Below are 24,711 nucleotides of genomic sequence, written 5' to 3' on the forward strand. Positions count from 1 at the left end.
TAATAACTGGTATATTTTTGGTATTTTGTATTCACATTATTCTTATATGCTTATAAAATTTATTTAACAAAATGTCTTCTACTAATCATAACAAGAACAAAAACTTAGGGGCACCTGGGCAGATCAGTTGGTTAAACGTCTGACTTGATTTTCACTCATTTCATAATCTCACAGTTCATGGGTTCGAGCCCCATGTGAGGCTCTATACTAAGAATGAGAAGCCTGCTTGGGATTGTCTCTTCTTCTCTCTCTCTCAAAATAAACAAATAAGCCTTTAAAAGACAAAGTACTTATTTAATGCTCATTATTTACCAGCTACTATTCTACATTACGTACCATGTCTATATATCTACACACACACACACACACACACACACACACACACACACACACACAGTCTTTTAACTTTATTGACAGTTCTGTATTATGTATCCCCATTTTATAGATGAGAAAACTGAGACCCAAGGAAGTAAAGTAATTTGCCCAAGGTTGAAAAAATCACAAGCAGCAGAGCTAAGATTTCAACCCAAGAGGTTTCTAATGCTCAAAAACATAGCATACTGCCTCAACATTATACATTTTTACCAAATACTTACTGACAGGGTGTTTCAAAACACACTGAGTACTCATCTCAACTACTACCTCATATTTCTGTGTTCTCCTACCTTTGAAGCTATCATTTATAACTGAAAGGCATTTGACCATAGTGGTCAGAACTAAAGTATTTTATAAAACTAAAGTAGATCCTCCATTAATCTTACTTTAAAATATATATGGAAAGAGGCACCTGGGTGGCTCGCTTGAGCATCTCACCCTTGATTTTTGGCTCATTATCTCATGGTTCATAGGATCAAGCCCTGTGTCGGGCTCTGGGCTGACAGCGCGGAGCCTGCTGGGATCCTCTCTCTCCCCCTCTCTCTGCCCCTCCCCCAAATAAACAAAAAATGTGAAAAGAATTTTGTTAAAGAAGAATAAATAAAATATAGAGAGTGCACTAAAATTTTCTTTGCTAAAAGCAACCTGCTCTATATTACTTCATTACATAAAATCCTTCAGATGTTCCCCACTGTCTCCCAAATAAAAAGCAAACTACTTTTTTTTATGGCTTTTTTTTTATGGCTTATATACCATTTCCCAATCCTATTCCTGACAATCTTTTAGGCCTGATGCCTTGACACTTTCCCCATATAAACTAATTAATTATATGAAACAAATAGTTTTCTGTATTATTATGCTTTTTCTATCTCATTTCTGATTTTTCTTGTTTTGGTATTATTTTATTTGGTATCTTTATCAATGTTTCTAATTTAAAAAATAAAAGATCATATAAAAGATTATTTCAGAAATCCATAATGCAGAAAGTGAAAATCCCCTAGAACTCCCAACCCCCAAGACCTATTTTTCTGACTTTTATATGCTGACAATGAACATCATCTTCAGACAAAGGTCAAATTTTACTTTTGTATTGTTTTCTACTGAAACTAAAAAAAATAAATTTTTTTTAAATGTTTTTATTTATTTTTGGAAGAGAGAAAGAGACAGAGCATGAGCAGGGGAGGGGCAGAGAGAGAGGAAGACACAGAATCTGAAGCAGGCTCCAGGCTCTGAGCTGTCAGCACAGAGCCTGACGCGGGGCTCGAACCCACAAACCGTGAGATCATGACCTGAGCTGAAGTCAAATGCTCAACCGACTAAGCCCCTAAAAAAAATAAATTTTTAATAGCTGTGTAATACTGAAAAATCATTTCACTTTTCTGAGCTTTAATAACCTCAGTTATAAAATGAAGAAAAAACATTTTAGGATCAACACTACTATTCAACATGTGGTCGTGGGACTGATGTCAGGCAGCAAACTGATACTCATCTACAGTATGTATAGAAATGGAGAGAAGCCATTTAGAAACCTTTACAGCAATTATACACTTTCAAAAGCTCTGACCCAAGCATGTGATAAATGTACTTATCGTGTAGGCCCTATCTGTAATGAATTGGAAATGAAAACTCTGGTCCTTCACCATTATAACTTGAAAGGCAGGTATCTAGGTCTATTACTTATGTCTTTTTGCTGTTCTAAAGACAGTGCCTCACCCTTGTTTTCTAAATACCATTTTTACAAGTGATTTTGAAAGAGGCCTGCCTCATTGCTACAACTCTTGCCTAGTTCTATTTCATATTTTCTCTTTTCCTGTTTCTGCCCCTTCCTCTTTGCTCTTCCAGATACCTTCAAAATCTAGTAGGTATACCTGGTAAAATCAATGCCACTGAGATGTTCAGAAACCACCCCTAGCGTGGAAAAGGTTCAAGAGCTAGAGAGAAATTCTATATTGAAAAGCACGATGATGAAAAAAGCAGGGAGGAAGCCTGCCTTGGAAATAGTCCAGCCACTTGGAACAAATGGCAACTGTTTCATATTTGTGATACATGAAAAATAAAAAAAGAAAACCAATGTCCTAGGAAATTCTTTACACTACATGAACACAACATAAAAATAGAGTTCTGTGGGTTCAGGATCAATATATTTTGGAAAAGAGAGCTAATTTCCATATATGGACTAGATGAGACATTCTAGCTACTGAACTATTTTAGAAAGCCTAGGATGTGTATAGACATCTGCCAAATTACGTGTTTAACAAAATAAAAGAATTGGGGTGCCTGGGTCGCTCAGCTGGTTGAGCATCCAACTCTTCATTTCAGTTCAGGTGACTATCTCACAGTTTGTGGGATTGAGCCCCACACTGGACTCTGTGCTGACAGGCGGAACCTGCTTGGAATTCTCTCTCCCTCTCTCTCTGCCCCTTGCCCTGCTTGTTCTCTCTCAAAAATAAACAAACATTTAAAAATAAATAAATAAAAGAATTTAGGTATCAAAGAAGGGCAATTTAAAAAAAGCTCATGATGGGGCGCCTGGGTGGCGCAGTCGGTTAAGCGTCCGACTTCAGCCAGGTCACGATCTCGCAGTCCGTGAGTTCAAGCCCCGCGTCAGGCTCTGGGCTGATGGCTCAGAGCCTGGAGCCTGTTTCTGATTCTGTGTCTCCCTCTCTCTCTGCCCCTCCCCCGTTCATGCTCTGTCTCTCTCTGTCCCAAAAATAAATAAACATTGGAAAAAAAAAAATTTTTTTTAAAAAATAAATAAATAAAAAAAGCTCATGAAGATTATCTATATAGTTCACTTAATGTAAAAGAACTATCTGGCTCCTACAAAAGGTGGGTCAAAACTATATAAATGCACAGAATTATATTTTCCCTGGAGTATATGCTTCTGTTTTAAAACACGACCCCGAAATAATACAGTTCATAACAAACCACATAGAAGTGTAGTCTGTATCTCCTATATCTTCAACATTTTTATCACAATGTGACTAGAAAGCAGTAGAATCACTTTATGTTGAAATTAAGTTGGAAAATTTTTAACTCAACCAAACATACTAGAACTCATCAGCTTCCATTAAATTCTCTTCTCAATATCCTATAGACCATTCTGACCGTTCAGACTTTTCTTTAACTTCATAAAGAAGTGCAAATTGTAGAAATGAGACAGGCTAACAGAAATTTTAAAAGCAGTCACCAATAATTGAAAATGCATGAGAAAACGAAAAACACTTATTTGTTGAAATCTGTGAATTAAGAAATCAGAAAATAGATTCAAATTCTATGAGGTAAATCTTCAAACAATGTACTGCAAATTACATTAGAGTTCCTGGCTAAACATATCCAATTATGCACCTAATTAAACCTACTATAGGAAAGCCTGAATTGACAATACAAATACAGAAGTATTCAAATAAATGACTACTGAATATTCTTTTCAAAAACATTCACCCAGATGAATCTTTTAAATATATTCTTCTAATACCATTATGGAATTTACATATCCAGTTTCAGGAAGTTAACTTTTAGATGGTAAGTTGATTTCAGTTCCCTGTATCTCTAATATACACATTACTTTGTATTTTGTATTTATATTTTACATTTGTGATGCTATGCATTTTTTGGTTTTATTATATTTGCATTTATATTTGTGCTGTTATTTTTATAGTAGTGCTTAATAAAGTCTGACACATAATAGTGCACTCATATCTGGGGCCCTTTTCAGCCTATACCTCTTCCCCTACCAACATCAGTGTAGCTCATCCTTCACTCAACCTATCACCCACTGCCACAGCCATGTGACTAAGGGATGGACACTTGACCCAGAAGAAAACAATCCAGAGCATGACCAGGATGAAAGGATTCTATTTCACAAGAAACTGCAATTCCGACCATAAAAGGCTAGGTCACTTGGTGATGGTTCTGGATCTTTAAGGTGATAAGGAAACTGGTGTCGAAGGTATCACTCTATGAACAGTCAAGACGAACCACATACAGAAGTCAAAGCGCCAAGAGAGAAAGAAACGAAAGAGAGCACAGCAAGAAAGAAATGGCACCAGGAACTGGCTGGTGACTTCCAGTTCAGCTCCTGAGGAGGCCTGGGCTACACAATTCTTGTCCTGATTTCCATGACATAACAATGACACATAAGTGTTTCCCCTTTTATTTTTAAATATATGATTTTAAGATCTCAATATTCATGGAGAGGTGATTTATCATCACAGTTAAGCACTCAGACTCTGAGTGTAACAGACTATATTCGAAACCTGACTCCACTACTTACATTCTTTTCAGCCTCGTATTTCTCTTCTGTATAGCGAGGAAAATAAAATTACCTAACACAAATGGTTATGAAGAAAATTCACTTAAAAATGCATACCTAGCACACAGGAGCGTCAGAAAATAAAAGTAATTTGAGTCGTTTTTATATGTCAATGTTATTATTGCTGTTGAAGTTTAAAGCCTGAATAAATTACTTTCACCCTGAGTAGTCTGGTAGGTTTAATATACATTTTGGAAAATAATAGACATTTAAGAAGCTAGGATTTCCTAATATTCTTAAGACAACCATTTCAGACCTCTGAAACAAAATACATACATAACACAGAGATGAAGAGGAAAACCACAGCCTTTTCATTGACAATGTAAGCAGAGATCTTCCCAAGGAAATCTGTCATCAACAGTGTCCAAGGTCTGATACGTGAGTCAGTTAAAGTAAATGGGTTCCAGGGCACCTGGGTGACCTAGCTGATTAAATATCCACCTCTTAATTTTGGCTTAGGTCACGATCTCGCAGTTCATGAGTTTGAGTCCCTATCCAGCTCTGTCTGCACTGACAGTATGGCTCTTCCTCCCCACCCCCCCCCCCAATATATAAACTTAAAAAAAAAAAAAAGAATACTAAAATAGCTTAGTATAATGTCTAATGGGAAAGAATGCATACCAGAAAGGATCACTGTTATTCTCACCCGTAAAGACGAAAAAGCTAAGGCTAAGGGAGGGTTGGCAATTCATTCCATTTCATACAGTTATTTAGGAAACCTAATACCAACATAAATTTTAAAGAATTCCAAAGTTTAAGTCCTTCACCACTATTCACACCACCATCCTAACCTGGATGTTCTGAAAAATGCACTGATTCCCAAACTCTTAGAAATAATACCATGTTAATAAAGCACGAATTGTCCATATTCTTCATCCCAAAAGTGAACACAGTGGTTGAGAGCGCAGACTCAATCTTCAGACCAATACATACGAGTGTAGTTGTATCTCAAAGTTACTATTTGCCATATGACTTTAGTAAGTTACTTCCCTCTCTGTGCTTCAGTTTTCTCGTCAGCAAAATGGTGACAAGAGTCATGTATCAAAAGGTTATGAGGTTTAAGTGGCTTATTTCATATGAAGTGTAAAGAATAGTGCTTGGTATATAGTAAACACTCAACAACTCAGCTATTTCATGTAAATCATTTTTAAGATAATGAGTTAAATCTTTGCCCTGGTTTGCATCATTTCTTGAAATGCTAGAAGATGACTCTGAGGCACTATAAAACGCCACTGATAATCACTGGTCTAAGAATTAAATCTACGGAGCAGCAATATCAAATCCTGCTTGATACTTACCACACAGAATGCTGTAACAATGCAGGGACACGGGCTAGTGCTAAGATAGTTCTGTGTTAATAACTCTGATCTTCTCATCTAAGACAAATGATGACACCTACACAGAACCTAAGAGAACACAAGCAACTGGGACGTGTTTTCATGGAATTACAAATGAAAAAAGGTAAATCACTTAATATCTGAGAAAAAATTCTTCAGATCCTACATTCAATTTTTTTTTCAAACATTAAAAATCTATACTAATGAAAATTTCAAGCTGATTTGGACAGTTTCCACATCTTAACTTTATACTTTGTCCAGCTGCCACAGTACCATTTCAGCCCTTAATCTCACTCCCTAAGTTTCCAACATCAAAAACCCATCAGTCAATCTTCAGTTTACCCACAATAAATGCACCAACGACCTCCTTAGGATTCTGTTCTCAGAACAGCTCAGAGTTCAACTGGCCTCACAATGACTTTGAACACCATTTAAACTAGACCACAGCCTTTTATGCGCTAGCTGGAGAACTTACCCAGTATTTATGACACTAATTCAACTGAATGATCGGATGAGAGATGACAGACGACAGAGTCAAACAACTAATTTACAAAGACTTGTAAAACACAATGTATTTATGAGCTGAAGTTTGTTTTACAGGAACCAATACATCACCTATATAATGACTACTCTTCGAGATTATTATTGATTATAATCCAAAAATCTCTAACAAAACTACCTATGATTCCATCAGTCTATTCAATAGTAAATAAATAAATAAGGTCCTATACTGTCATGAACATCAAGACAACAAAGTACAGTGATTCCTGGAGACTATAAATAAAGTATGCCCTGTGACTGCCCTAAATTAATTCCTAAAGAGAACTTCCAGAATTTTTAGGATAATGCACAGAAAGAGGGAATCAGGCAGAGACCAGCAGCCTCCTGAGGTGAAGAGGTGGAGGTGGGAGCTTGGGGAGAACTAGGGAGAGGAGGGGTTACAGGACTCGGTACAGAGAAGAGTGGACTGCACAGAGAGGGAAGCGTGGATTATCGAGAGAGAGAGAGAGAGAGAGAGAGAGAGAGAGAGAGAGAGAAAGGCTGCCTGGAGTCTTTACTGACTACTGATCAGCCCGTGAGTACAAGAAAGCCATAGCAAGCTAAGGAAGGAAGACACACAAAAAATTTAGAGGAAACAATCCCTGAAGACTACATATAGCAGACTACATACAGTGCGTGTTCCAATAAGACAGAGTGAAAAATCTCGTAATTTGTGGGAAAGGTTTTGTCTCAGTACTGTGGAACACGAACCCCAGACTAAATTCTACATGGACTCTGCCCTCAAAACAGCTTATAAATACAAGGCAAGGGGATTAAAGTGCTCCCACGTGACCTAACCCTGTCCTAGAATAAAGCTTAAGAACACTTCTATGGACACAAGATACTCAGTACCTAACAAGGTAAAATCTACAGTGTCTGGCATCCAATGAAAAACTACCTCGTATGCTAAGATACAGAAAAATAGAACCCAAAACTAGGAGAAAATTCAATCAAAGCCAATTCAAAAATGGCAAAGATGAGAGAATTAGTAAACAAAGCTATTAAAGTAGTTATTACAGCTATATTCTATATATTCAAGAAGCTAAAGTAAATTCTGAGTGTGTTACTGAAGACATGTAAGGTCAAAGCGTTTCTTTTAAAGACCCAAATCAAAATTCTAAACATTAAAACTACAATGACCGAGATGAAAAATACACTGAATGAGATTAATAATAAACATGACAGACTAAAATATCAGCAAACCTAAATACAATAAGCATGAGAAACTATGCAAATCAGAGAGCGAGCGGTGGGGCAATTTCATACAGCCTAACATAAGTGTAATTGGAGTCCATAAGGAGCCAAGAGGGAGTGACAAAAAAGTATACTTCAAGAAACAATGGCCGAAATTTTTCCAAATTTTATTAAAACTATAAACCCACAGATCCCAGAAGATCAATATACTTCAAGACAAGAAACATAAAGAAAACTACACCAATACACATCATAATCTAATAGCTTGAAGTCAGGGATAAAGAGAGTAATCTAAAAGCAACTTGGGAGGGGGGAAAGGGGATGAAAACACAATAGGAACAGAGGAACAGAGATAAGGAGGACAGAATTGTCAGAGAACATAATCCAGAGACCACTTAGGAAGCACATTTAAAGTGTGAAAGAAAAAACTGCTAACCTAGGATTCTTACCCAGCAAAAACAGCTTCCAAAGATGAAGGCAAAATAAAAACCTTTTCGGACAAACAGTAAGGGTTTATCATAGGAAGTCCTGTATTGCTGGAACTGTTCTTAAAAGCCGTATAAGCAGAAGGAAAATAAGACCAGATGGAAATCGGAGCATAGTTAGAACAGTTTTGGAGGAGTAACAGAGGCAAAAGCTTAAGTGACTTCAAGAATGAGATGAGAAAACTAGTACAGAAATCCTTTTGAGGGAACTTGTTGGAAGAAAAAGAAGAAAGGAATTGGGCAATCACCAAAGGGAGAACTAAGAGTTGGAAGTTTTCATACTGCTGCGTTTATGAGGTGCAAGACAATGGCAGGTTTGAGTCAGATGGGAAAGATCAGTAGAAAATGGTACATTGCTAAAGCACTGTCCTCAAGTTGTCCACAGGAGACAGGAGATGAGATGAAGTGCTTGGATGGAAAAATTCGCTTTTGCAAGGAGCATGAACAGTGAATGAATCGACAGTAACAGGAGAGAACATACAGTTTACAGCCACACAGGAAGGTGAATGAGCCTCCCAGTAGCCTTACATGGCCTCTGCCAAGGAGAGAGGAAAGAATCCTCCTACCCCAATCCTTAGATCTCTGGTTAGTTACCACAAAGTTGGGAAAAAGTATAGGAAATAAACTAGCAGCGGGAAAGAAAAGGAAAATTATGACCAATCACACTTAACAGATTTTATAGCAACACAAAGATTTCTCTTTGCTATCTTCTACACAAGAAAGTAACAGTTTCAAAATTTGAGAATCAAAATGGCACAACTGTATCAAAACTGGATACATGGGTATATACATTTGTCAAAATTCATGAAACTGTAGAGCTAAAATTTCTGCACTGAATTGAATTGAATGTAAGATATACCTCAAATATTTAAACCATCAAGAATTTCAAGAAATTCATTATCTTTCATAGGCACAATTTTATTCATTAAAAAGATATTACTTACTTTAAATGTATTGCTCATCTCTCATGATTGTTAACCCAACCTTTAAGAGATGACATTAATTTGCCATATATTATACTTTTTCATGTCTTTTTATCATTGTTTGGTTTTTCGGGGTTGAAGAGTTTAAAATACTTCCATCAGTGAGACTCAGGGTTGTAACTATAACCTGTTTCTTTGTGTTTTTTGGTTGTTTTATTTTGTCATAATTGAGATTTTTATTGGCTGTTCTGAGGATCAGTACACAGACACTTCAATGTGTATACAGCTCTTCACATACGTACCAAAAACCTAAAAAATCATGCACTTATGATTCTTTTCTAAGCAGCTATTCTGGTGACTTTCCAGCTTAAAATCTGGAGGCAAATTTTCCTTCAACAGGTATTAAGTACCAATATCTTCTATTATACAATGTTACACAGTTACAGCCCACTAATTCACTGTATCATATACACCACACACTCAAATTTTCATCTGTCAGGGCACACTAACAAAGTTACTAGGAAAACTGGAGTACAATAACCAAAGATGTTACAGAGTGTACAATATTAGGACAGGGAGAGCCAAGATTTCAAGGAGTGGTTTTCTTGAAGAAACAATTCTACCAAAAGCAACACAGGAACAGAAATCATTTAAAATGTTCAAGATATATTAAATGCATGACTGACATCAAGTTACCATTTAACATGCTTTGTGTTATAAGATATAAAACTATCCCTACATATGGAATATCAGGCTGACACCCAAGATGATCAAAGCCTCCCACACTCAATATCCCACCATTTCCAGGCTGTAGCAAAAAATAACCAGGAAATGATTTTGCTTCTTTTAAAAAGCAATTACACATAAAAAAAAAAAGGGGGGGGGGATAAGGTGGGACTCTCTCCTTAAAACTGTTTGTAGAACTATTAAAAAACCTGCATTTACAAAATAGTTCCTCTGGACTGTGTAAGAAGGGAGGTAGGGACCACTGATAAAGACATGGTATGCAATATTAAATAGACTGAGCTTTTTCTCTCCTGCTGCATCAGAGGCGACTCTCCTCATTGCTAGTTTCTCTGTCTTCTGCAGGGAAGTCTCCTCTCATTTCTTAGCCACTTCAGCCTGTTTTCGTTTTGCTCCCCTTTCCCTTTCGTTTGCACTTCTTTATCTGAAGATTTAGCCTTTCCTGCTGTCATTTCTGACTTGGTTTCCACTTCTGCAGAAGCAGGTTTAGATGAAAACCTTGCTGATGCCCCTTTTGGGCTCCTCCTTCACTGCTCCCTCAGTGGACCTGATCTTCCTCCTGGGCATCATGGTGGCAGGGCAGGCATGGGCTGGGTGCACGCAGCCCCAAGTGTGCCAAATGCCTTTCACAAAGCTGGATTGCCTGGCACCTGCCACTCCTCCGGCCCCCTACCTGTTTGGACCTCTGTGACCCATTTCTCTGAATATGATGATCCTACGGTGGTATTCCTATTTCTCTGAATATGACAATCCCAGCTAGGAGGCTTGTTTGACCTCCTAGTTATAGCCACAGAAAGAATTTAATTTCCTTCTATCACCACATACATATACTATGTAACTAATGAGAGACAGGTAAAACACAGAGTTGTCTGCCAGGCGGAAATGAAATGAAAATAAGGGTCACGCTAAACTATAAAGCAACAAATGCCATATGGGAAAACCAAATGCAAGAAATTTCTCTGGCTTAGAATAATAATAAAAAAAATTTTTTTAACATTTATTCATTTTTGAGAGACAGAGAGAGACAGAGCATGAGCAGGGAAGGGGCACAGAGAGGGAGACACAGAATCCGAGGCAGGTTCCAGGCTCTGAGCTGTCAGCACAGAGCCAAACGCGGGGCTCAAACTCACAAACTGCCAAGATCATGACATGAGCCGAAGTCAGTCGCTCAACCGACTGAGCCACCCAGGCGCCCCTGGCTTAGAAGAGTAATAGAAGAACACACACACACACACACACACACACACACACACACACACACACAGTAAAATAGCGAGGACTATTGGAAAGACATTCTATATGGATGGATGAATAACTACATGGATGACATTCTGTTTCTGCTAAATCTTAAAATTAATCTTATGAGCTGCATATAATTTAACATACAGAAAGAAACAGAGAAATCATGAGTGAAATGCCCGGAGAGGCATATAAAAATATGGGATGTGTACAAAGAGCAGTCTGTCTGCAGTTAACTGTGGCTAGAGGAGAGAGTGCATCAAGAAGATGCAGAGTAAATGACAATGGCTAGAAGGATAGATTATGACCACACCATAAAAGGTCTTAAATGCCAAATGAAGAAGTCTGGGCTGTATGTGGTAGACTCTAGTAGTGACTCTAAGTGTGCTTCCTGGACCAGCAATGTCAGCATCTGGGAACATGTCAGCAAGTCAAATTCTTGGGTCTCATCCCAGACCTACGGAATCAGAAATTCTAGAGTTAAAACCTGGGTTTCAACATATCCTCCAGGTGATTCTCTGCTGCACATTACAGCTTGATACCACCGGCCTATGAAGACCCACTAGAAGTTGCTGAGTCGGGGGGAGGGGAAGAGAAAAACAAAATATGTTCCAAAGTGTTTTAATCAAGTAGTAATAGTCGAAACGGATTTTAAAGGAGGAAAAGACTGGCAATGACAAGACAAGTCAGAAATCACAGAATAAAACAACTCAGAGAGGGAAACAAAAATGCAGACCAAGATGAGACTGGAGCATCAAGCCTGAGTTGCAGGTAAAACAGGGATACCATCAACAAAAATAACATAGAAGAGAGAAGAAAAGGGGTGCCTGGGTGGCTCAGTCGGTTGAGCGTCAGACTTCGGCTCAGGTCGTGGTCTCACAGCTCGTGAGTTCGAGCCCCATGTCGGGCTCTGGGCTGACAGCTCAGAGCCTGGAGCCTGCTTCAGATTCTGCATCTCCCTCTCTCTCTGCCCCTCCCTCACTCACGCTGTCTCTCTCTGTCTCAAAAATAAACAAAAACATTAAAAAAATTTTTTTTAATAAAGAGAAGAAAAGAGTATTTTCTAAACTTTTAAAAAATTTTAGAAGTTTATTTATTTATTTTTAGAGAGAGAGCGCAGGAGGGGCAGAGAGAGAGGGAGACAGAAAGAATCCCAAGCAGGCTCTGCACTGGCAGCACAGAGCCCAACACGGGGCTAGAAGCCACAAACCAAGAGATCACGACCAGAGATGAAACCAAGAGTCGGATGCTCAAGTCACTGAGCCACCCAGGCACCCCAACGATATTTTTTTTCTAAATATTTATTTCTTTTTGAGAGTGCAAGAGAGCATGGGGGAGGGGCAGAGAGAGGGAGACAGAGAATCCCAAGTAGGGTCTGCTCCATCAGCACCATCTGCACCTACCTTCCTTCCTTCCTTCCTTCCTTCCTTCCTTCTCTTTCTCCTTCACCCAAGTTCAGGACAAGGCCTCTCCCAGCTCCCTACCCTTGTCTCTCACTGGCAATTCCCCTAATAAATTTCTACCATGTTTAATCTGCTACTGGTGTTTGCTTCTTGGAGGACACAGACTAACATGAGTGCAAAAGAAAAATATCATCACCCTAAGAAAGTAAGGTCTAGCAGCAAAAAGGGGAAATTAAAAAAGTGATAATTAATTTAGAAAAACTGACCTAGTGGATTAGATCACCAATAAAAACTGCCTGGATGTTGATTCTAGAGTGCCATAGAGGCCAATGCAGAGCTCGAACTCACGAACTGTGAGCCAAAATCAAGAGTTGGATGCTTAACCGACTAGGCCACCCAGGCAACCCCAGAAAACAGTATTTTGAGGAAGGTGGTGATTGGTTCAGCGTGAACTTTTCTAGAAAGGAAAACAAAGAAAGACAGCAATGTATTTCTTTTTTTTTTTTTTTTTTTTTAGCATTTTTAGCATTCTCTTTCTTAGCATTTAGGATGCTGTGTTAGAGATCTTAGCAGACAAAACATGAGAATGGAATTCACTAGAGAAGTCAGAACTAAGCTTATACAAAAATGATAATTAAAGCCACGAGACTGAATAAAACTTCCTAGAAAGGGAAAGAAAGAACAGAAGAGGCCCAAAGACAGGAGTGCTATGGAAGAGACTTCTGTTTTCCAATCCCAGTGTAAAGAGCTTGGAAGTCACCAGTCCACCCTAACAACCAGCAAAAAGTTGAACAGACTGAAGAGTAAACTCTTCCTGGATCTGTAAGAGAGGGGAGGGCCCAGGACAAACTGCTGCCCCCAAGACTGGAGAGACTGGCAAGCAAATGCAGGGAACCTCAGCTGACTTTAACCGAAGCAGAGGCCAAGGACCCGAAACTGCTGGGGGACTGGGGAGGCGGTGGGGACCCAAACTAACTGAGGAAGGGCTGCAGGATCAATGCAGGCCAGTCGGAGAGGTAAAACCTCCAGGGATATCCAGTCATGGGGTGGAGGGGGAGCGGAGGGGTGCCTACTGTATCATGAGATTTGCCTCCAGGAGCTCAATCAGATTACCACAGGGAACACTGAAGAGAAATCTCCTCCTGCTTCTGGCAGGTAGAGGGGAAAAAAACCACTTCCAAATGCAGACGGTTCCCAACCTAGGATGGTTCAACTTAGGATTCTTCGACTTAATGATGGTGCGAAAGAGATACACATTCAGTAGAAACCGTACTTTGATTTTTGAATTCGCATCTTTTCGCGGGCTAGTGACATGTGTTACGATACTGTCACACTGCCGGGCAGGGCCAGTGGCATGGCATCGCCCAGCCGGCCGCGCAATCACAAGGGTAAACAACCAATTCACTCACAACCACTCTGCGTCCCTACAACCTTCCTTTTTCTCACTTTCAGTGCAGTATTCGATAAATTAATGAGATATTCAGCATTTTATTATAGTCAGGCTTCGTGTTAGATTATTCTGCCCAATTGTAGGCTAATGTCAGTGTTCTGAACACATTTAAAGTAGGTTAGGTGTATTAAATGTATGTTCAACTTACAACATTTTCACCTTATGATGGGTATATTGGAATATAATCCTTGTAAACTGAGAAAAAGATGTGTGCTCCAGAGCACTCTGTTCCTCTTAACAAGGCCTACCCTCAGGGCAACTAGTTAACCAGAGCCTAACCTGCAAGGGTATTATCAGAGCCTAACTGACAAAGCTCAGCTCAACTCTACTGGGCTCTAGCCTTCCAGTGGGAGAAGAGATATACCCAACTCCAGCTCGCTCCAGCCATCCTGTCTCACCTAAGGGAAAACAAAAAAACAAAAATGAGAAAGACTTGTGAAGGTTACAGTCCAGAACCATAGGTTCAATGAAAGACGGAGACCTAATCATGGGTCTACAGAACACTTCCCCTCCCCCGTCACCACACCACCCTATTACCACAGGCCTATTTACAGCAGTTTCTTTTGTCCCATACATCATGTCTAGCTCTCAAGAAAACATGGCAAGACATACCAGAAGGCAAAAAACAATCTGAAGAGACAGAAAAGCATCAGACCCAGACATAGTAGGGAATTATCAGACCAGGAATTTAAAATCACCATGATTAATACACTAAGGATTCTAGTGGATAAAGTAGGTAGTATGTAAGAACAGATAAGCAATATAAGCAGAGATGCAAATCCTAAGAAAGAACCAGAAAGAAATGCTACAGATCAAAAATACTATAACACAAGTGAAGAATTCTTTTGATGGGCAGACTGGGCAGAGCTGAGAAAACCTCTCTGCGGTAGAGGACAGCTGTATTGAAAGAAACTTCAAAACCCAGAAAGCAAAGAGAGGACTGAAGGAAAACAAAACAGGACTATGAGGCAACTACAGAAGGTATAACATAGGTGTAATGGGAATACCAGGAGAAAGAGAGAGAAACAGAAGAAACACCAGAAACAATAAAGACTGAGGATTTCAGGGCAGTGAAGATACTGTGTGTAACATTTTAGTGATGGATACATATCCTTATATATTCATCCAAACCCAGAGAATATACAACACCAACAACAAGCCCTAATGAAAACCATGGACTTGGGGTGATTACAACATGTCAGTGTAGGTTCATTCTGGGTAAAAAACATACCAATGTGGTGGGTGATAATGAAAGAGAACGCACCCCATTGTGGGAGTGGAGGTATACGGGAAATTACGGTATCTCCCTCTCAAGTTTGTAGTAAACCCCAATTGCTCTAAAAAAAAAAATTAAATCTTAAAAAAAAAATTATGGAATACATACAGTTTGGGGTACAAGAAAAGTAAGAACAATGAAGAGATCAGAGAAGTAGCCAGAAATAGGAAAAGGAAAAAAAAGCAAGTTCTTTTCAATGCTACCCCCCACACCACCATACTCCAGTCAGACTGAGTATTCTCTATTACATAAATTAGTATCCTTTGTTCTTCCTTTAATGCATTTTCCCTACTCTGACCCTTCCTCTTGGAGTGTCTCACCTATCGTTTACACCTGTGAAAACCTTGCCCACTTCCAAAGGCCCATCTCAAGGACTCCTACTCCAGGTTTTTCTAGATGCTCTTCAAACAAATGTACAGTCTCTCTTCTGAGACACAAGAGCACTTTCACGATTCACGTGTATCCCTAGTACATAATATGCCCTGACATACGTTGTCTTTATATCCCTAGTAGAGGGTAAGCCCGTGGAAGTCTATGCTGGCTTGTTTCATTCTGCCCCATATTCATACAGTGCTATATATATAAATAGAAACTTTAAAGCCTTAGGTGTGTTTTGTTTTTAAATGAATGCTCAACAACACCCTTGGTCAGGAGCCTAGGCATATTTCCCAAGCCCTTGAAGGAACTTAAGTAAAAAGAAAAATGAAAAAAAAAAAAAAAACCCAGCTATTTAGTCCGAAAAATAGTTTTTAAAGACCATAAAAATTCCTGTACTTCTCTAAGACTTGGAAGAAATTTTAGGAACTTAGGAGATATAAAAATAAAGGTAAATTGGCAAGTGTTAGCAATTAAAGTGAAAGGCTCTCAAAGATTTTTTATTGATTATTTTAAACATTTTCAGGATTAAGACAAAATATTCCTTCAGTTTTAAAAAGGTTCTCTTTACCAACTGAGTTTCATAGCCTTATAGTTTCAGCCTCCAGGCCCAACAGCCCTATAAAAAGGCTGGGGGGTGGGAGGGTAATAAAAATATGCAGCTCATCAACACCTGGTGTTACCAGTACTAGATCAATGCCATGAGCCGTGTCAAGCCAGGCAGACCCAGCAAAGCCAGGATAGGAAGCCTAAAGGAAATACAGGGGAAAGTAGTCTTTAAGGTGAGGTGAGGCAGGTTCTCCAGCCATGCTTAAGATAACACTTAAGACGTAAGTCAGTATGATTCAGAACAAATACGGGGAAGAAGCAGGTATGAGGCTCTAGTGAAAGAGCTGACATCAACGTCTAGAAGGTCTGCAACTCAAACTGAGGTCATTAATAGAAACACAGTTCAAGAACGTATCCAGGGAGACTCCTTCTGAGTCCAAGGCTCAAAACTGAACACAAGTTCAAAACGCAACAACCTGGAATTGTGTCTCAACATGTTCCAGAATGAACGGAAGTTGGGACAGTTGGGCTCTATCCCCGCTCCTACGCTATGTGACCTAAGTAACAATCTAAGCTTCCGTCTCCTCATCTATAAAACAGGGATATGACCTGTCTTGCCTATCCCAAAACAACATTGCTAAAGAGCATGTGAGACACCATAAACGCTTTCTGAACCATGATGGTATAATCAACACACGGCAGGGCTATCTGAGGAAAAGAACAGTTTACCTTACATCCAGCTCCCTGATACAGCACAGCACCTTACCTTAAGGCCACACGAAATGCTGCCTAGAGCAAAACAGTCTTCTGAAGACCATGTGGTTAGTGACTGCAGCACTTACTTGTGGGAGAAATTCTGGCAGGCCAAACACTGGATAGGTGCATAGGAAAATTTAGACTATTATGGAATATTCTTCAGATATGAAAATTTGGGACAACCAGAAACTTACTACAAAAAAATCCTAGCAATCAATGAAAGGGTCAATGAGTACTAGTTCACCTTAATACAGAAAATATTGTTAAACTGTATTATTTCCAGGGAATAAAAAGACCAAAAAAAAATCACTTAACTCTAGAAAAAATGGAATAATGCTGAAATCTCTGTCATGTTACTAGAAAACAAAGTGTTCCATACATAAAGACAGCCTGATAAACTAAACTGAAATCCAAGCTTTACTAATAGCACAAACCTTGGCACAATACTTGGATCAATTTAATAACAACTTAGTGAAGCACGTAAAACATGGGTAAAGGTAATTACAACAGAAAGCAGACTGCAGTAAGACAGAGTGAGTTCATTACATGGCCCCATTTGCCTAGGACAGTCCCCATTCACCTGTTGTCCTGGTGTAATTATTAATAGCAACCTCATTTACTCTCAAAAGTATTCCAGTTTGGATGATGAATTATATGGTCACCCTATCCATAACAACAAAGTAAGACAGATGGAGTTAATGTTACAGTAAAAGCACAAATTTATTTAACTCATTTGTGAAACAGGAGTAAATAGGTTTTGTACACCCCAACTGAAAGATGTTTCAGAAGACGAGACAATACGTGAAGTTTGCTACACACTCAAAAAATATACATTCCGTAAATGCAGTGCCACGCCGTGATCCTGAAAATGCCCAGGGAAGAAGGGGAGGAGAGGGGCAGGACTGGCCACTGCGCTCAGTACAGACACAGGTCCTCATTCACATTCCTGCCGCTCTGCCCTCATCCGGTCTACAACGGTATGTAACACAAAACTCCTGTCAATGGAAATTAAAAATGAATGGAACAAGAATGGGAAAGGATTCTTTTTCATGAAAACATAATTGCCAGACATTCTGACTAAAGAAAGAGGAAATAATTTGAAGGGACTAAAAGATTTACTAGTTGAAGCAGGGGTTGTGGTAACTTCCTAGAAAGAGGAAAAGGTGCTGAGTTGAAAATGATTTCGTAAGTTTTTGGCTCTTTATAGACAGATCTCATCTATAGACCATTCATTCCCAGTTTATAAACTGGTTGCATTTAAATATACGTATCTGCCATTTGAAACCTATCTTTCCACAGAAACTATTATGATATTTAAGTACCTACCTACTGGCAGCACAAAAGCCCACTTAATCCATATGTGCTGAACTCCTCAAATGACATGCAACTAAGGATGTATCAAGAAGAGGGAACCCATTAGGCACCTGGGGGGGCTCAGTCAGTTGAGCGTCCAATTCTGGCTCAGGTCATGATCTCATGGGTCTTGAGTTCGAGCCCCACATGGGGCTCCATGCTGACAGCACAGAGTCTGCTTGGGATTCTCTATCCTCCTCTCTCTCTGCCGCTCCCCCTCTCTCGCACATGATGCTCTCTCACTCCCCAAAGTAAATAAGACATTTACAAAAAAAAACTTTACAAGAAAGAAGAGGGAACCCATTATAATACATCAAAGTCAGAGGGGGCAGAGGCAAGGGCAAGACAGTCTGGATGGCAGGACAGGGTAGGGTTAAGACAAAGTCCTCTGGTTATTATGGTGGTTGCTTTGAGGGACAAGGAGACACAAGAATAGAAACAGTCTGGGAGAATTAGATCTTATCAAATATAAACAGAAAGATAATAGCAGTTGGTAAATTAACTGGAAAAGCAAGAGACAGAGAAAGAAGCCCAGTAAAGAGGTACTACAATTGTCAAGACAAAACATAAAGAGCCCAGATACTCAACTAGATAAAGCAGGGCAGCAAACTTAGAACTTAAGAAATATCCCAAGCACAACTATGAAATAATAAACATATGCTCTTAATATCTCTCTCAATAATTTATACAATGGTTCTTAACCATTCTAAGTTATAAAACCATCTTACTTGAGCAAAAGTAAAGAATTCTGTCCCCAGCAAAACACATGCACACTCTGCTTTACAGTAATAATTATCGTGTTATACATGTTTATGACTTCCTGTAGAACATATTAAGAAAAACTTAAGGTAGGACTTGGGCAAAGTGAAATCACAAAGTATAGGGGCAGGAAACAATATCTCTTGCAAGACCATCACAGTAGCCAAATATAAATACTGTGCCTGAGATTATAAAAACTGTTATAAAAGTATAGTGCAAAAACAGCTATTACATTTATTAAAGGACAACATGGGCATCAGAATCAACAGAGGACTTGTTACAACAGATTTCTGAGCCCCACTCCCACATTTCTGATTCAGTAGGTCTGGGATGGGAGCTGAGTATTTGCATTTCCAAAAGTTGCCACTTTGTCCAGGAAGCATACTTTGAATCCCTAGAGCAATCTTTTAAACTTGTACCAACTCCTTTTCATCCACTTCTCTTCCTTAAGCCCAAAGATTTGGTTGCAGTGATCCACTTTGTCCTATGGATTTATCGCCTTTGCTTCCTCATTCCATAGGCATCATGCAAAGAAGAGTGCCCCAACCATTTGTCTACCTTGCTTCCAAACACACAGCCTCTATATTATTCTGAATTGCCCAAACTGCAGTTAGGAAAAAAAAAAAAAAAAAAAAAATTGGGAGCGCGTGGGTGGCTCAGTTGGTTAAGTGTCCTACTCTTGATTTCAGCTCAGGTTATGATCTCACGGTTCGTAAGTTCGAGCCCCACATCAGGCTGTCTGCAGTCAGCACAGAGCCCGCTTTGGATCCTCTGTCCCCCTTCTCTCTGCCCTACCCTGCTCATGCTCTCTCTCTCAAAAATAAACAAACATTAAAAAAAAAAAAAAAAAAAAGAACATCAGGAACTGATGTGCTACACAGTTAAGAGACCTATATACAGGGCCAGCTGGGTGGCTCAGTTAAGCATCTGGCTCTTGGTTTTGGCTCAGGTCACGATCTCATGGTTTGTGAGGTCAAGCCCTGTGTCAGGCTCTGAGCTGACAGCTCGGTACCTGCTTGGGATTCTCTTTCTCTTTGTTTCTGTCTGTCCATGGCTTGTGCTCCCGCTCTCTCGCTCTCTCTCTCTTTCTGTCTCAAAATAAATAAATAAACTTTTTAAAAAGGAAAAAGAAACCTGTGTATAGTGAACAATGAAAATTAGAGAAGAATAAATATTAACACTAGTAGGAATTTGTTTTGAAAACTCCTCACAATTACCTGTTCTCATAAAAACGGAATGAAGTATATGTGACTGAAAACAGATCTTGCTTTATATTCATTCGTGCAGCAGTCTCCAGTTTCAATTCCCCAGACCCCATAGGGATATACAATCTAATCCACTCATGAGGGAGAAAATATTAGAACTTCCATTTATATTTGATTTTATCTCATTTTTAATGTGCGTGTTTGTGAACACTATAAAAAGGCGTAACAGGATTACAGCATGTGTACATATATCAAATACATCTAATACAACTGTGTGTGTGTGTGTGTGTGTGTGTAGGTATCAGTACATCTACTAAATCTATACACTACTTACATATAGCTACTGATTTGTAAATTGTACCAGGGAGGGCATAATGATGGTGATGTGCTATACTCATCAACATAAGAAAGCAACACACACTAGAAACCAAGAACATGAATTCAGTCTGGCATCAAACCTGGGCTGTAGCACTTACAAGCTGGTGGCCGTGGGCATACCGTTTCACCTCCCTAAGCCTGTTTCCTCACCTGCAAATAAGATAAAGAGGATCCTCTTTGTTCACAGGGTTGCTGTGAGAAGCCCATACCATAATCCATGCAAAGTGCTCAGAGTGCGAAACAAACAGTAAATGCTCAATAAATGTTTCCTATTCTTTTAGTACACAAAGCCATAAACATAAGTTCGAGAATTCCTGTAGTAACAAAACTAAATGAATCCATCACTTCCCAATTTTGTCCATTTAACCCTCTTTTTTTCTACTGAATACCTATTAACACCCTCGGCCACCCTAAACTGGATGCTTATTGCTATTATTTTCCAGAAAGATTTAAAGTCTGTTTTTATGATGACACGTTAGTTAAATGAACTATGAAACTATAAAACTTTCAAATACGTAGGAAAACCCCTCAATAATTACAACTTAACAGACAGCAAGAGCTCTGTAGCACCCACTGTCCTCACCTCACCTCTACCCTGCTTGTCTTTTCAGGTCAATGCCAAGTGATCCTTCGGTCACATAAGTGGTACTGGTACATGATTACACATGCAACCCACTGCTTAACAGATACTTTTAGGGTGCCTGGGTGGCTCAGTCAGCTAAGTACCCGATTCTTGATTTCGGTTCAGGTCATGATCTCATGGTTGTGAGATCAAGCCCCACATCGGGGCCTGCTTAAGATTCTCTCTCTCTTTCTCTCTCTCTCTCTCTCTCTCTCTCTCTCCCCTCTCAGCCCTTCCCCCACTCGCACTTTCTCTCTCACTCTCCCCAGCAAAAAAAAAAAAAAAAAAAAATTTTTTTTTCAAAGATAATTTTAATCAGACATATCAATGCTTTAAAATTCCAGACATATACTAAGATCAACATGAAGTCTTATTATGGGTCCCCTGCAATATGGAGCCTGTTGAAAGAAGTTCTATGAGTTTATTGTTTTTCTACTTTATAATTCCATGGCTCGAGAATTCCCCATCAAATGTCTCTAGTTAGCAGAGCACAGAAACAAACTGGTAAGCAGCCTCTAAAAATGGCCCCTCATGAGCCCAACATCTTCACCTTCATACCTTGTCTGACAGCCTCCCCTTGCGTACCAGCTGGACCCCCTCTAACAAAGAGAATATAGCAAAAAAGTAAAAAGGGATTCCAATTCCAAGCTTAGCTTACAAAAAGACGAACTTCCATGCTGTTGCCTTCTCCTGCGCGCGGCGCACACTCACTCGCTCTCTCTCTCTCTCCATCTCTCTCTCTCTCTCCTAGAGTGCCCTCCCACTGTCTCTGAGGGAAACCCATTGCCATGCTATGAGCAGCCCCATGGAGAGAGCCATGTGTCAGGAAACTGTTATCTCCAACCAACAACCAGTAAAGATCCGTGGGGGCCCAGAGCCCCGTGTACCAGGCCTTGAGACCGAAATCCCAGCTGGTATCTGAACAGCGGCCTGGTGAAAGCCCCGCAAGCCAGAAGACCCAGCTAAGCCACACCTGGATTTGGGACCCACAGAAAATGAGATGGTCAACTTTCGCTGCGGTAAGCCACCAAGTTTGGGGGGAATTCGCTCCATAGCAAAAGATAATACATAAGTTACAACTTTAACTTAAAATTTTCAGTAAAAACTACATGCATTTATTCCTTTGGAAGCAGTACTCCACATAATTCCAAAACTCACTGATCCTATTTTAAAAGTATTTTCTAGGGGTGCCTGGGTGGCTCAATTAGTTAAGGGCCTGACTTCGACTCAGGTCATGATCTCATGGTCTGTGAGTTCGAGCCCCACATTGGACTCTGTGCTGACAGCCCAGAGCCTGGAGCCTGGTGCAGATTCTGGTTCTCCCTCTCTCTCTCTGCCCCTCCCCTGCTCACGCTCTGTCTCCCTCTCTCTCTCAAAAATAACTAAACGTTAAAAAATAATAACAATAATAAATAAAAGGTATTTTCTACTAGGTTTTTCTAACCCTACTTTTGCCTGCTTTCATTGTGATTCTCCTTATTTCAGACATATATCTGTGCTGTTAGCTAAGTTTTCTAAGCAGTGTATACACAAATGATGACAAAGGTGCGTTTCAGGCAGAACAGCTAATGTAAGAAAAACCAAAATACCAGGTACAGTTTTTTTTTTATATAAATTGGTTTTAAACTTGATTATATACATCAAACAGCTGATAAGAACAAAAACTCTAAAACTACTTATTCTTAATGACCTCACTAAAAAGGAAGCATGGATAAAAAGGAAGAAAAATTAGGTGAGGGGAAAGGATTTTTAAAACTTTTTTAAAAAGAGGAAAAGTAAAAACAGACAACAAAGTTCAGACACCCTAGAAACTATAATAAGGTTTTCAGTCACAAAGCAGGCAATAACAACATGAATTCTCACTGCCTCCTACACTGTGCTCAGGGCAATGAAACCATCCATTTCTCCTATTCAAAGTATTTGTTAAGAAAGTACCTACACTTTCCAACCTATCTTCAATGCTGGCCGAATAGACAACCCTGAAGGTAATCAAAAACTCAATCCAAACAGGTCACACACAGATTGAGCATGCACTGACAGCTAATCTTTTTGATCTGAGGCCGGAGCAAAAGCTTTACATCCTGTTCCTAATCTAAAACACTCATGTCCTCTAATTTCAGTTTGAGAATAGTACTGGAAAACTGCCAGATACCTACTCTCTTACTTGTCCAAGTACTGAATACAGCATACACTTTAAGTAAATGTTAGTTACCTTCTGAATGAGGCCTGCCATGACCACCCTATTCAAAATCACAGCTATCTATCATCTACCTGTCCTCAGCCCTCTTTTCTCAGCTTATTTTGTTTTTTGTTTAGTCTGCCTTTTCGCCCCAACAGAATGTTCACTGAAGGGCTTGAAGATTTATGTGGGATTCTGTCTGTTTTGTCCCGGATACACTCTAAGCTCTATTTGAGTATCTGGCATAACCAGACCCTCAAATATTAGCTCAATATTAAATGCGTGAATAAATTAGAAAAGTAAATGCTTTCTCATATAACCGAAAACAAAAAAAAAAACAAAAAGCAGAAGCACTAACTACAGAGAAAAAAAATTAAGTTTTCAACTCGCATTTTCAAATGCTAAATATTTTTCTAAATTAAAAAAAATAACATTTCAAACAAAAAAAATCACAAGAAATTAGGTATTTTAATTTTCTTAATTAAGATTTCCCACTGGGCACCTTGAGTGGCTCAGTCAGTTAATGTCTGATTCTTGGTTTCGGCTTAGGTCAAGATCTCACACTTGTGAGTTCGAGCCCCACACTGGGCTCCATGGTAACAGTGTGGAGCCTGCTTAGGGTTCCCTCTCTCCCTCTCTCTCTGCTCCCCTCACCCCCATGTACTCTCTCTGTCTCTCTCTCTCAAAAATAAATGAATAAACTTAAAGAAAAAAAGTTTCTATTAAACTCATTAAGTTTTTGAATGATGACTGCTCGAAACCCATAACGGTATTACCATTTACTTCTTTAAAAAACAGACACTTATAAGAAATACAAATCAAGATGTAGCTATTCTGAACAGAAGGCACGAAACAGTCCAGGGGCCACAGAATTAACAACTCATTCCTTAAAGTCTACAACATGCCAGTCTCTAGATCAGAGCTGTTCAATACAAATTAATTTGATCTAAATAAGTGGTGTTAACTTTTCCAGAAGTCACATTAAAAAAGTAAAAAGAAACACATGAAATTAGTTTTATATCTTACGTAATCCACTATGTCCGTAATATTATCATTCCCAACAGGTAATCGGTATTTTAAAGTTCAAATATTTTACACTATTTTTCTCATATTCAAAATCTGAAGTGCATTTTACACTTTTAACACAGGTCAATTTTAGGTGCTCGACAGCCCAATGTAGCTAGTAGCTACACACTGGGCAGGGGATTCCTAGATTCTGTACGGTACTGATGAAACATAAAGGCATACTTTATT

The 24,711-nt window shown here is 39.2% G+C and overlaps 1 protein-coding gene across 2 annotated transcripts in view; it reads right to left on the reverse strand.

Annotated features, from left to right (window-relative positions):
• STIM2 (stromal interaction molecule 2) overlaps window positions 1-24,711 on the reverse strand; it is a 151,642-nt gene that overhangs the window by 61,498 nt on the left and 65,433 nt on the right. The window lies entirely within an intron of this gene.

The sequence above is a fragment of the Prionailurus bengalensis genome, chromosome B1, assembly GCF_016509475.1.
Source record: "Prionailurus bengalensis isolate Pbe53 chromosome B1, Fcat_Pben_1.1_paternal_pri, whole genome shotgun sequence".
Lineage (NCBI taxonomy): Eukaryota > Metazoa > Chordata > Mammalia > Carnivora > Felidae > Prionailurus > Prionailurus bengalensis.